The sequence below is a fragment of the Thermobia domestica genome, chromosome 12, assembly GCF_964235325.1.
Source record: "Thermobia domestica chromosome 12, izTheDome1.hap1.1, whole genome shotgun sequence".
In the NCBI taxonomy this organism is placed as follows: Eukaryota; Metazoa; Arthropoda; class Insecta; order Zygentoma; family Lepismatidae; genus Thermobia; species Thermobia domestica.
The window spans coordinates 182,595,721-182,608,786 of record NC_137465.1 but is presented as its reverse complement, the minus strand read 5'-3'; positions in this window follow the sequence as shown (position 1 = coordinate 182,608,786).

Below are 13,066 nucleotides of genomic sequence, written 5' to 3'. Positions count from 1 at the left end.
TCAGAAAATGAGGAATATTGGAATAATTACAAAGTGTTTCCGCAATTCTCTAAAAGCCAATAGAAAAAGTTAATACTCATTAATTTAAAATTGATTTATCAAAATTAGAATAAGACTCTACTTATAATAATTATGAGTTACGCATTTCTACTAGAAACAATATTAAACTTTTAATCAAGTGACATGGGATTATATGTGCGTCAATATATACTTTTGTCATGAAACGGTGATCTAACGTTATTATAACTATATAAAGCTTCATTTGGAGGTTAGGAAACAGCTACAGGATTCATCCAACACACAAAGAGAGAGGTCATAGAAAGGTCATTTGATTTATCAAGATGTTTTCGATGTCCAAGTTCTTGATGTAGTCTGTTTAAATCTAAAGTGATTCAGAATAGCATACTAGGTATACATTTTACGTCTTATATTTTGTGGTATACATTTTACTAGGTATACATCATACGTCTTGTATTTGGTCTAGGAATTAATTCGTGCGGGTGGACAAGAGATGGCGCAACGAACGGAGCGTCCCACAGTTCCGTGTATCCACACATGTGTTGCAAACCCCTGTCATCGCGTATCGTTCGTAGTATAGGGCAGTGGATTAAAGCGTCAACAACACCAGTTTGTAGTTAAGTGAACATGGCGCAATTTGTGCCTGATAAAGTGTTTTTGCGGGGTGTCCTGCTGCATTACTTTAACATGCAGAAAAGTGCGACTGAAAGTCATCGTATTTTGGTGGAAGTGTATGGTGACCATGCTCTAGCTGAGCGAACGTGTCAGAAGTGGTTTGCACGGTTTAGAAGTGGTGATTTCGGCTTGGCAGACCAAGAGCGAGCTGGACAGCCAAAAAAATTTCAAGACGAAGAATTGACAGCATTGCTCGAGCAGGATTCGTGTCAAACGCACGAACAACTTGCAGCAGCATTAGGCGTTGATCAAACAACAGTCTCCAAACGCTTGAAAGCCATGGGAATGATTCAAAAGATGTCACATTGGGTTCCACATGAATTGAAAGACAGAGACGTTGAAAGACGAAAAACCATTTGCGAATTGCTGCTTCAACGACAGAGCAGAAAGGGGTTTCTGCATCGAATTATTACGGGTGATGAGAAGTGGATCCATTACGAGAACCCTAAACGAAAAAAAGGCCTTGGTGAAACCAGGTGAACCAGGTCCATCACAACCAAAACGAGATATTCACTGTGCAAAGGTTATGCTGTGCATATGGTGGGATATGAAAGGTGTGGTGTACTATGAGCTGCTGCAACCGGGTGAAACTATGAATGGAGAACGTTATCGACGACAATTAATGCGTTTGAAGCAAGCTCTGGCCAGAACACGACCAGAATGGGAGAACAGATATGATAAACTTATTGTTCAACATGATAACGCTCGCCCACATGTCGCAAAACCGGTCAAAACCTATTTAGAAAATGTCGGATGGGAAGTTTTACCCCACCCGCCGTATTCACCAGACGTTGCTCCTTCGGACTACTACTTGTTCGATTGCATGAACAACGATTTGATTGGACAGCGGTTTACTTCTTCAGAAGATATCGAAACATGGGTCTCTGACTGGATCGCTTCCAAGGATGAGGACTTCTTTCGCCACGGAATCCGTACATTGCCTGACAGATGGGCGAAAGTGGTGGCTAGCGATGGACAATATTTTTCTTAAGGTATTTATGTATTTTGTGTTTGTACTACAGCTTCAATGTGTGCGTACCAACCGCACGAATTAATTCCTAGACCAAATAACATTAATCAAGAAGCAGAAGGAATTAAATAACAACAATATAGTATTTTATTAGACTTACGAGGAACTAATTTATAATACGGATCACTATTTTCATTAAACATGTCTGTACAAGCGTAACTTCAATGACGAAAGTACTATAGTCGTGCGATATCAATGTTTGTGAACAATTATTACGTAAAATATCAAAGAGACGTAGTGGACGATCATGCATGGCAGTAATAAACTGAATCATTCATTAGAAAGGCCGTCGTATTAATCACATCATTATACATTTTATACATAATTACTATTCTGTTTTCGTCTTCTGTATTATTTACTTAAAGTATACTCTTCATTATTATGACCACAATGATTTAATTCGTACATCTTAATAACCAAGAATCAATACCCTACTCTTTGTTTTGTTGACATGTGCATAAAAGCACGATATGATAAAATTATCTATTTTCAAAGACCACTACAAATACGATGAAATAATTGAATATTTCTCGGAATATCACATACATTCACATTCATTGCCATAATATTTTAAGTTAGTTTATCAGAGATAGATGTGGAATTTGAAGTAGTATCATGTAAGAGAACATATGGGATGTTTGGTTATTTCATGGTTTTATACTTACATTATCTTTCGCGGTGGCTCAGTGTTAGAGCGTTCACCTCTGGGGCATGGGGTCCCGGGTTCAAACTCTGCTCTCGCCAAGTGAACTTTGTGGGGGACAGCCACCGTGTGCGTGGGTTTCCTCGGGGTTCTCCCGTTTCCTCCCACTTTCTTCATTCTACCATTTCATTCATTGGTCATTATCACCGTTTCCTTTAGCCTAGCCGGCATAACCATGGGACGTAAAACTCAAAAATGTCATCTTTACATTATCTTTTGACATATAAAGTAGTAGTATTGAAATTATCACTTAATTTTGCAGTTGACCCACACAAAGATTTTTACAACTTATTAGAGAATCGATTAAAACTAAAAAGCATATCTATTGCCATATATGTCCATATACAGAAGAGTCTGATTATAAATTATTATACATGTCGTTTGTTTTTGTAGCAACAATAATTAAAAAAAAAGGTCTCTCATAGTGAGTGATGAAGCCCAAAAGTTAGTTGGTGAAACTGTAACACATATTTAATTTTTAATGAAAAAATATATGGTTTTGCTCAACAAACAATTAGTGTGTATGTAAAAAAAAAAAAAAAAAAAAAGGACATGAATTATATGCTAATTGAAGATCAAGACATTTTAAAAACATTAGAAATGTTGATCTACAAAAATTAAAGCTAATAAATAGCTTACATCCTAATAATTTGTTCACATTTCCTTAGAACTGAGTTTCACAACAAAATTAAATAAATAAATAATCCATAAATAAACACTCTTTTAGATAATCAATGAAAGGAATTAAATAGAAAAAGAAACGTAACATAAATAATATTTGTTCATAAATGGAAAATATCCCAGTCCCTAGTATTCCATAACGGCGAAAGAAAGAAAAAAAAAGTTCCCAAATTGAATGCCGCCAAGAGATCTCAAAAGACATAGAGATAATCATACCATTCACGTATAACATAAATTTGAATGCTCGCAGCTAAAGCCATGACATAGTCAATAGCTTGACAAAACTAATCTGAATATTCATCTATGAACAAATATGATTACGAAGGACCAGACTCAGTATATCTATTTAGTATTTGAAGCGTTTGCTCTATAACAGGGGTCAGCAAGTAAATTTAGGTAGGGTCCAGACACTTTTGAAAATTTTTTTGGAGGTCAAAAAAAATTTAAAACACCTCATATTCCTTACTAATTTTTTATGTTCATTTTCACTCACAAAATAATATGAAATACAATAGATATGCATAATTGTTCAAAAGTCATGGGAGAAATTACATTTGCGATCTTGAGCCAGTTTTTTAAAGTTAGGTTCATGCGAGGAGTAACTTATGCAAAGAGTGTCTTCAAGGTGGGTGGCCGTTAATCTTGAACGATATTGGTTCTTCAAAAACTTCATTTTTGAATATGAAGTTTCACAAACATATGTAGAGCCAAATACAGTAGCCAGGTAAATGGCTAACTTCTTTGCAATTTCATATTTTTCTGGGACATATTTACTCCAAACTTCTTCGGCGAATGCAGTTTTATACGTTTGCAAGGAAATGTCTTGTTTCAGGTCTATTATCTCCATTTGCAGCAAAAGCTCTGAAAAGTGGAATAACTTTGCAGTCACATCAGTCCATTCTGCTGCTGAAAAACTTCAAAAGGCGATTTTAAGAATTACGGCAACTTCCCTATCTCTCCGAACTCTTGTAAACTTGCTGCAAATTCCTTATTAAGATCTGATATAAAGTTTGAAAATACTGCAACATCGATTTCAGAATTATTTTTATATTCAAGAATTGTTGGGAAGTGAATAAATTCTTGACTTGCAATGCATTTTTCAAAGATTTAAAGCTTGCAACGGAAAAAAGATACACTTTATATCAGATCAAGCCCATTTCCTTGTAACTCGGTATTGGGCACATTTAAATGTTTCAGAATGTCTTTCAAGAAAGTCACAGCTAGCATTATACTGTGTTCGTTTGCTAGGAACTTCAGATGTTTCCTTACATGTTCCAGAATGTCTTTCAAAAAAATGTCACAGCTAGCATTATACTGTGTTCGTTTGCTAGGAACTCCAGATGTTTCCTTGCTTCTTTTGTATCCAAGTTGTCTAAGAAGGAGGTAACTTTTCTCTTATTTGACAAAAATGTTCAATCACTTGACCTTTACTTAGCCAACGATCATTGTTGTACAGCAGTAAGTCAGAATGTGTCGAATCACACTCATATAGAAACTCTTTGAACGTTCTGTGCTGAAGAGCAGAATGAGATTTCATAAAACTAATCAACTTGATCAAGCTGTCCATTTACTTCTTTCAGAGTGACACTAAGTTTTTCACAAAGGGGTGCCTAGTGAATTATGCACTGATAAGATAGTAGGCCAGCATTCTTATCCTTAATTCTCTCTACTAGTCCCTTTTCTTTGCCGATCATTGCTGGGGACTCGCCAGTTAAAAGAGACTCCATTTTATCATAACTGTGTTTGATTTAGTCATGAACTCGTCAAAAGTTGTGAATAAATCTTCTCCGCGAGTCTTGTCTTTAAACGGCAATATTGGCTTTGAATGGAAATGGCTTTGAATGATCGTCTGAAAATGGTTTTATTAAGCGTCAAAAACACACGCAACGCAGCTTCTGCAAATTTTTGTTGCTCACTTATAGAACGATTTACTAAGGCCGTGCGTTTTTTGTAAGAAGCTAGATACGCTTTTTTACACGAGCTTCAGAGGAAACATTTATGGAACTGCTGATAAATTTTAACAAGAGTGACAGTTTTGTTGCGTATGAGGCAAACTGGAATACCTCGAAGTATATCACGCAGCGTAAAACAATATTGTTTAGTCCACTCAGTCAAAAATTTCCTATTTTCACTATCAACTTTACGCTTTTTAGAGGATCCATATCGATGAAAAAAGCGTTATAAGTCTCAACAATAACAAAACAAAATTAATAACAGCTCTGTACGAGATCGCAACAATTACTGACGAAGTGACGATAAAATCTGTCTATTTTATTTAGATTCGTTGTTTATAAAAGTATAGTTGCCCGGCACAAAGCGTGCCGACGCACTGCAAAGTGTTGCTTCCGTGTTAAAGTGTATGCCGACGCACGGCAAAGGAGCCTCTTCCATGTCACAGGTCGCCGACACCGAGTACACCCGTCCGAAAGATATACTTGTCGTTTCACATCAAAGTTTCATAAAGTTTGAAGAAGTTGAGCTTTCGTTCGAGCACAAAAATTGTGTTAAAATGAATATGAATGCTTCGATGGAAAGAGGATGTCAGAGTTCGATTTATAAAATTTCCTATTTCATTAAATAAAATTCCTGAGTTTCCTTCGGGTGTACAGAGCTTTTATGTGAATCGAGATAACATGTTATATCGACCTGCTGTCTTGCTCCCTTCCGTCAACGCTCTCCAGCGCATTCTCCTGCTACACAGCATAGCAACTACGTATTTAATCTACCTACTTACCATTAAGAACTCAAATCAGTCACGCAATTACGTGCAGAATACTATAAAGAATGATAAGGATGGAACTCAAACGTATTGTTATCTACAGAAAAATATTTTTAAATGATTTACTTGAGTAATTAATATTTTCAGAGCATTTTTGGTGATCCAGTTTTTGACCTTCTGCGGTCCGGGCTGGATTGCGGTGTGACTGTTGATCTAGATCATATTCAATTGAGCGAATATAAAATTGATCATTATTTTGTGACGATGTGCAGAAAATAACTAAACGATGGTGATAATTTCTTTCTTAAATTTTTAAAAATACAGCATCTTATAGTACAGCGTAAAGAAAGCATAATTTATATTTCATGGAGGTTTACAATAGTTCATCAAATTAAAAATAAATGCTTCTCTTTTTTTTTACTTTTGCTTGTTTCAATAAGACATTCTGCACTCTTATTTTCATGGTCCATGCTCAAACAATTGTGTGCAGATTGATAATATATGTGTAAACTGTTTTGCCATAAAAACGATTAATTATGTGAAAAAGACGTTCCAGCCTGTGCTAGGTCGCCCTTACAAGAAAAGAATTGTATGTATTCCGAATCAAGGCAAGGTGAAGCTGCTCAGTCCAAGTGGGAGAAGGTAGCAGATGCGAAGCAACGATGCAAACCGATTATTCATGAAAAAAAAAAAAAAAAAAAGCACCAACTTCTACTGGTTCATCACTGAAAACAGCAGTTCAATTATGTTTGTACTTTCCATGTACAGCAAAAATACTTTAATATGGTTTTCTCAGTGTTTCAGCCAGTATGAAGTATAGAAAATAACACTCGTGACAGAAACACAATGTCTGCAGTAAAGTAACTATAATTACTCCGAATTATCAACAGGTATACTACTTGCTATGGCATTAGTAATGGTTTTACACATGTCACTTTACCCTTGTAAACATAAAATTCATCTTTTCTACATTGTGCCCATCTGTGGAAATTAATATTTAACACAATCCTCTTTTATATTCATTCATTCATTTTAATCATAAAATTACCATTTTTATGACATTCTATCGTATGCCTACACGCAGGAGTGACCGGAGGGGTATCATGACGCGCATGAGTAATATTCGGGAGGGGGGTGGACAGAAATATTTCCCTTATTTATTTATTTATTTATTTATTTATTTATTTATTTATGACTTCTTTTACGTGGCGAAGTTAAGGCTCTGCAGCCTTCTCCGAGCACTTAACCACGTGCATACATTTTTTTTTTTAAAAAAGCACCAATATATAGAAAATATTAACAATTACAAAATAAAATTATTGAACCACATAAAAAGAAGAATATACTACTTAAGTAAAAAAAAAATAGTTAAACACTTCAAAAACAAAAATTGAATATAATATACAATATAGGAAACAAAAATAACACGGAGAAACTTAAAATGCATAAATCATATAGCGGTACCAGAACTATGAATATATAAGCTGTACAAATTAACATAGGTTACCTATTAGTTGTGTGTTCATATGTGGGTTATTAATAATCTCGTAAAACGAAGATGACTCATGAGCTACCAGTATCCTTATCTTTACTTAAGAGAAGGGAATTTACAGATTTTTTTGAATTTGGCAACTGTGGAAACGTTGTGTATTAATTGAGGTAAACTGTTCCAGAGGCATATAGTACTTACTGTGAAGGATTTTGAGCATGAATCAGAATTGTGACTGGGTATGGAGAGTAAGAAATTATCTTATGATCTTGTGCTTCTAGTATGAAAGTCTGATAAATATAAAAATCTACGGGCAAGATACGATGGTTCTGACGAAGTAAGTATTTTGTACAATAGGGTAAGATTATGTAAATTTCTTCTTCCAACTAACGTCAGCCATGACAGTTTTTTATAAAAGGATGTGAGATGGTCCCTGTAAGATATATTGAAAATAAATCTAACGCATGCATTTTGCACTCTTTGCAAGCGCTTTGATTGATTTTCTGTTAGATCAGAATAGACTGAGTCGCAATAGTCAAGATGTGGAAACACCAGTACCTTGACAAGTTTGATCTTCAGAGATATTGGTAAGAAATTTCTTAGTCAATTTAACGTATGCAGGGCACCAAATGCTCTCTTACAAACTCCATTTATTTGATCTGACAAGGAGAGATTTTGATTTAGTATGACTCCCAAATTTTTGACAGTTGTGGAGAATGGAATAACAGTATTGGACAATTTTATATTCGGGAGCTGATAGATATCAATAGAAGAGAGAATTCTTGGAGAGCCAATTAAGATGCACTGCGATTTTGTTGCATTTAATTTTAACCCATGAGCCGTAGACCAGTCGCTGATTTTGTTTAACTCAGTATTTATTTTTTTCAATCGCATTATTAATATCTTGTGGGTGAAAAGAAGCATATAACCGAAAATTATCAGCGTAAATATAAGTATATTAGTATAAGCTTTGCTTTTTATGGACTTAAATTTGACCTAAACTACTCGCTGTGCAAAACAATAGGTTTACTGTAAAAGTTATTAACGTGTAACAGTTTTGGCAATAGACATGTTAATATTTTTTACAATAACATATTGTTTTGTACAGCGATTAGTTAAATAATAATATTAATAAAAAAATAATTATCTCAACTAATTTGATTTTTTCTCTAAAGTTATTTTGCAATTTCATCTGAAACTAAGAATAATGCATTGGAACTAACTCGTATCTTCTGGGCGTAATTATAACTATTTACGGGAGATAGAGTTTAGTTTAGGGAACAGGGATTGTAAATTTGTCACAAATGCAATTTGGTGACATTTTTTAATAATTTTATTTTCATTTAATTTGAGTTATAAAATTAATTCAACTCATTCCAATATATTCAAGTTAATTAATGTTCTGTTATGTAACTTGGTTTTAGATATGTGTATTTAAATATGAACATTCTTTATATACAAAGTTATTGAAAAACACAAGACTGGGAACCAATGCTAAATGTCATTGTCTTTTCTAACAATTTAGTTGCAAAATATAATGAGCGTACAAACATATTTTTGCTCGAATTTCAACACAAATACACACAAACAGCTTGAGTCGGCAAAAATTCCGTTGTTAGGCAATGACAAAAAAAAAAAAAAAAAAAAAAAAAAAAAAGACAAATTGATTGGTTGAACCCAATCAGCTTATTTTTCCCCCTACCACATTTTTTTTCTCGTCGAAGACATATTACTGTTCATCTAACAACGTTAGAGAGGAAGGCAGTGTATTTGCATGCAACATACCGTTTTATTATGAGGAAATGTGAAGCGTTTCTGTGTGCGATGTTGAAATCTAAACTGGATAATAGTAGAGAGGAATAGATAATAGTAGATAAATGAATAAGAAGGACGTTTTACTGTATTCAGAGAAGTTTCGTCGTTGGATCCTTATGGACAATTTCTTGCTGTGGATAAGGTAAAATTAAACTAGGGTATAAGTCAACGAGCATAGAAGCGTGGCTATTATTTGAAATTATGATAAGTTCTGCCTTAATATTTCAGAACGCCAGGATGTAATGAGTCGAATTGGAAGTAGTAATAATTATAATGACAGTGTTAGATCTCTGTTCAGAAATTGGAACCATTTAAATCTGTATCAAACAAATAGAAGTTGTACAATTAGGAATGAATACTATTATGTGTGTTGTGTATTTACGACATAATCTGAAGTTCGTGTCCGAGTGTGAAATGAATAAACGTGTATGTAGTTATTTGTCAGTAGTTAGTTTAAGTAAACATGTGTCATTAAAGTTTTTTGAGGTCACTAGAATTTAATTTGGTGGATTTCTTGAACCCTATTTTCTGTTGTTGATACAGCCTTTTCCGAGGTGTTTAGAGACCACTTAGCATGGCGGAAACAAGTAATTGCCAGGAGAGGTAATCCTGATTATTGTGTTAAGCTATTGCTCCGTAGAGGATTATAGCAAATTATTTAGTGTCTATCACACTTTAGGGTTCACATTCTCAATAGGGTGGAAGATTATTCTCTCAAGGGAAGTCCTCTCTAGGTGGATGATAAATTCACCTCCTCGAGTATTTTCTCTAATTATGGGTTTCAGAGAACTCATAAGTCCTGGTAAACTTTATTAAAAATAACAAACCCTTCACTGTGAACCATTTATGTAGAACTTTTCCGTAAATCGGTTGGGGGACAGAAATATTAACTGAAAATTAAAAAAATAAATAAATAAATAAAAAATTAAAATAAAATAAAATAAAATAAAATAAAATAATATGATCACTTGAGGAGGAAAACTCGTGGAATATTCCATATCATCCCTCTGTACATTGTAGAAACTATCCGGGTAGTATACGAATTCCAGAGAATTAAGGTGAAGTCCTCTGGTATTGAAGGATAAGGAAGGTGACAAAATATTTCATTTAACTTACTTTGTAACCTAAAACGATTTTTTTTCTATATATAATAATAAGAGTAATTAACCGAAAATATTTCATAGTCTCTCCTCCTGGAAATGATTAAAATATTCCGAGAGAAGCAGTGATTTATTTGTATGGGCATAGATGGCAATTTTCATTCTCTATATCTTTTATTTTCTAGTTTTCCTTTCCGAAGTACCGTAAAAAGATCTGTTAAATTTTGGTAATAGATTCAAAGCATTTTTGCGAACCTCATTCGGAGGAGGAAGGGTAAGACAAAAACATTTACTGGATAATTATCTAAATATAAGAATGATTTTTATTCATCCTAGTGATATTAATACTAAACGAGAGGAAAGCATTAATTAAAACTAAAGGTAGCCACTACTTGATTTGGGGAGGGGAACATATATCAGAGAAATGGATCGCGCATCGTGGTCCGTGGGGAGGGGGATGGGCACTACGACAACAAATATGGTGCTATAGTAGTTATAGGAAGATGGTAATCTTGAACAGGTAAATTTCGTTTGTTTTTTTAACTACTCAATTTTATTTCACAAAGATTCTATCGTACTTTAATGGGACAAAGACTTTATCAGTTTATGGAAAATTTGGTTAATTTTTGCTTTAGCTGCTATTACTTTTTTAAAAAGAAAGATACCATTTACTTCTAATGTTACATCATTCTATCAGTGTTTAAAATAGAATACTTTTATTGTCATTAAGTATATGTAACACAAGGGATAGGAGTTGGAAGATGTGACACAAAAGTAATATAAAATGACTAATAATAATGTATAATTTATAGTTTTCGGGGATGTTGAAACAGGGGCGGATCCAGGACCGACTTCTGGGGGGGGGGGCGGTAGGTTGTCATACTGCTACTTTTAAGGGCTCCAAACTTTAGGATGGGTTTTATTTATATGTATAAAATAAGAAAGTTTCCTCTTCTGGGGGGGCAATCGCCCCATTTCCCCCCGGATCCGCCCCTGTGTTGAAAGAATAGTGACGCTCCCAATCCCATTTAAGTCCAATTTCATTTGCATCAGCAGAGGGGAAGGGGGAATGAAAAATAAAATGTCAAAAATGAGTGAGATTTGTGTTGGATTCATAGTTTCCGGCTTGTGAAAACGTCTGAGCAGTTTGAAATGACTTTTGGAAAATAGCTAGTATCCACTTAAAGCTGGGTTTCTTAATTATCCCAATTTGATTCAAGGTGTATTCTGGGGGGAGGGGGGAAGGGTGTTTCAATATTTATGTCAAAGTCGAGTATCTTTTATATTTATATCACTACACTTTCACTGAAATAAATATTATAAGTGGAAAGAGGATTCACCACCATAAGTGGTAAGGGGATTCAAATATTTCCTATAAACATATTCTACCCGTGTGAAGAACAAGCATTGCATTTCAGCTAGTGTTTTTGTAAGATGTTGAAGCTTCTATATTATCTGTACGCACTCATATATTTATGTATAATAAAATGGAAATCATATTTACCTTTTGGTGTGTTTGATTTTTTTTCTTATATATTTGGGCTTCAAATTCTGCTGGAGTTATCTTCGGGGAAATTGTGTTAGAAGGAAAACTTAAACTATTTGCTAAGTTACATGCTTATGTTTTTTCAACACTATATTATTTCCTGAGATTATATACCTTTATTTTAACACGAACGAGCCATGTTATCTTTGAATAACCTTTATCTGTAAAAGTTAAGAGAACGATATTATAAGTAACATAAAATATTTTAAATTGTAACTAATAAAAATACACTATTGCCAATCTTTGATGCATCCACAATACTTTTTTCAGTGTTGTCAATTCCCAAGACTACCTAATTCTACTTTTGAATGTGTGGAAAATTCATTTTATTGAATGTTGAGTTAGAATATTTGAGATCTAATACTTACTTAAAATACAGTCTTCTTTTTCAAACATTTTATGGTAGATCCCATTGCCCATTTTTTGTCGAGCGTTCCACTATCTTGATTTAATTTTGGTTCCTCAATTTTTATGAAATAAGATTCGTAAGTGAATCTTTCAGTTTGCGATGAAGTCGTATCTATTTACACTTCGTTCACGTTCAATATGAATTTTGACAACCATGGCATGGCTAACGCAACAGAACATTCAAGATTGTATTTTTGCCCAGGAAATTCATTGCTGGAGAAAGCTTCCAGAAGTAAACGAAATATCGAGTGAAAAGGAAAACTTGTGGTGACAGAAAATCCAAGGCTGCACAGATGGCAGAATACTTTCAAGTAAATCCAACACAGGTTGCCAGGTATGTTTATTAGCTAAGCTATCATGATAAATCAGTTAGACGGAAAATATATCATTTTACGAAGAAGTCAACTTTGCCAAATGAAAATAGTGGACAGTCAAAGGACAAATATGTCTTTTGAGCTTAAGGCATTGTGTTATATTCTCAGAGTGTCGCTTCTTGCTCAGTTTCCATACAACATGAATAAACTTACAGTAATTTGAAATGAATCAACTACAATCAATTATCAAGTGTGTAGGATTTGTCCTTTTAGAGTGGGGGTGCCATTTAACGAATAGAATGATCAAGATCTTGAGTCGTGTGAAGAAGATAATAATTAACAGCGAAAATACATCGCAATTCTGGAGAAGGGTCTCTCTTTGGTATTCTGGAAAGAGAAGCTGAACACAGCATTTTCTTGGTTCTTGGAGGAGTGCTTTGTGTAGCATGAAAAAGAAACTGGACAAGGGGAAACGGGCAAGCGAAACAAAGACTAAAAAATTCCAAGATCTAGTGAGTAATGTGACATTAACGTATAAAATACTACCAAATTCTCCTTTATCATGCAA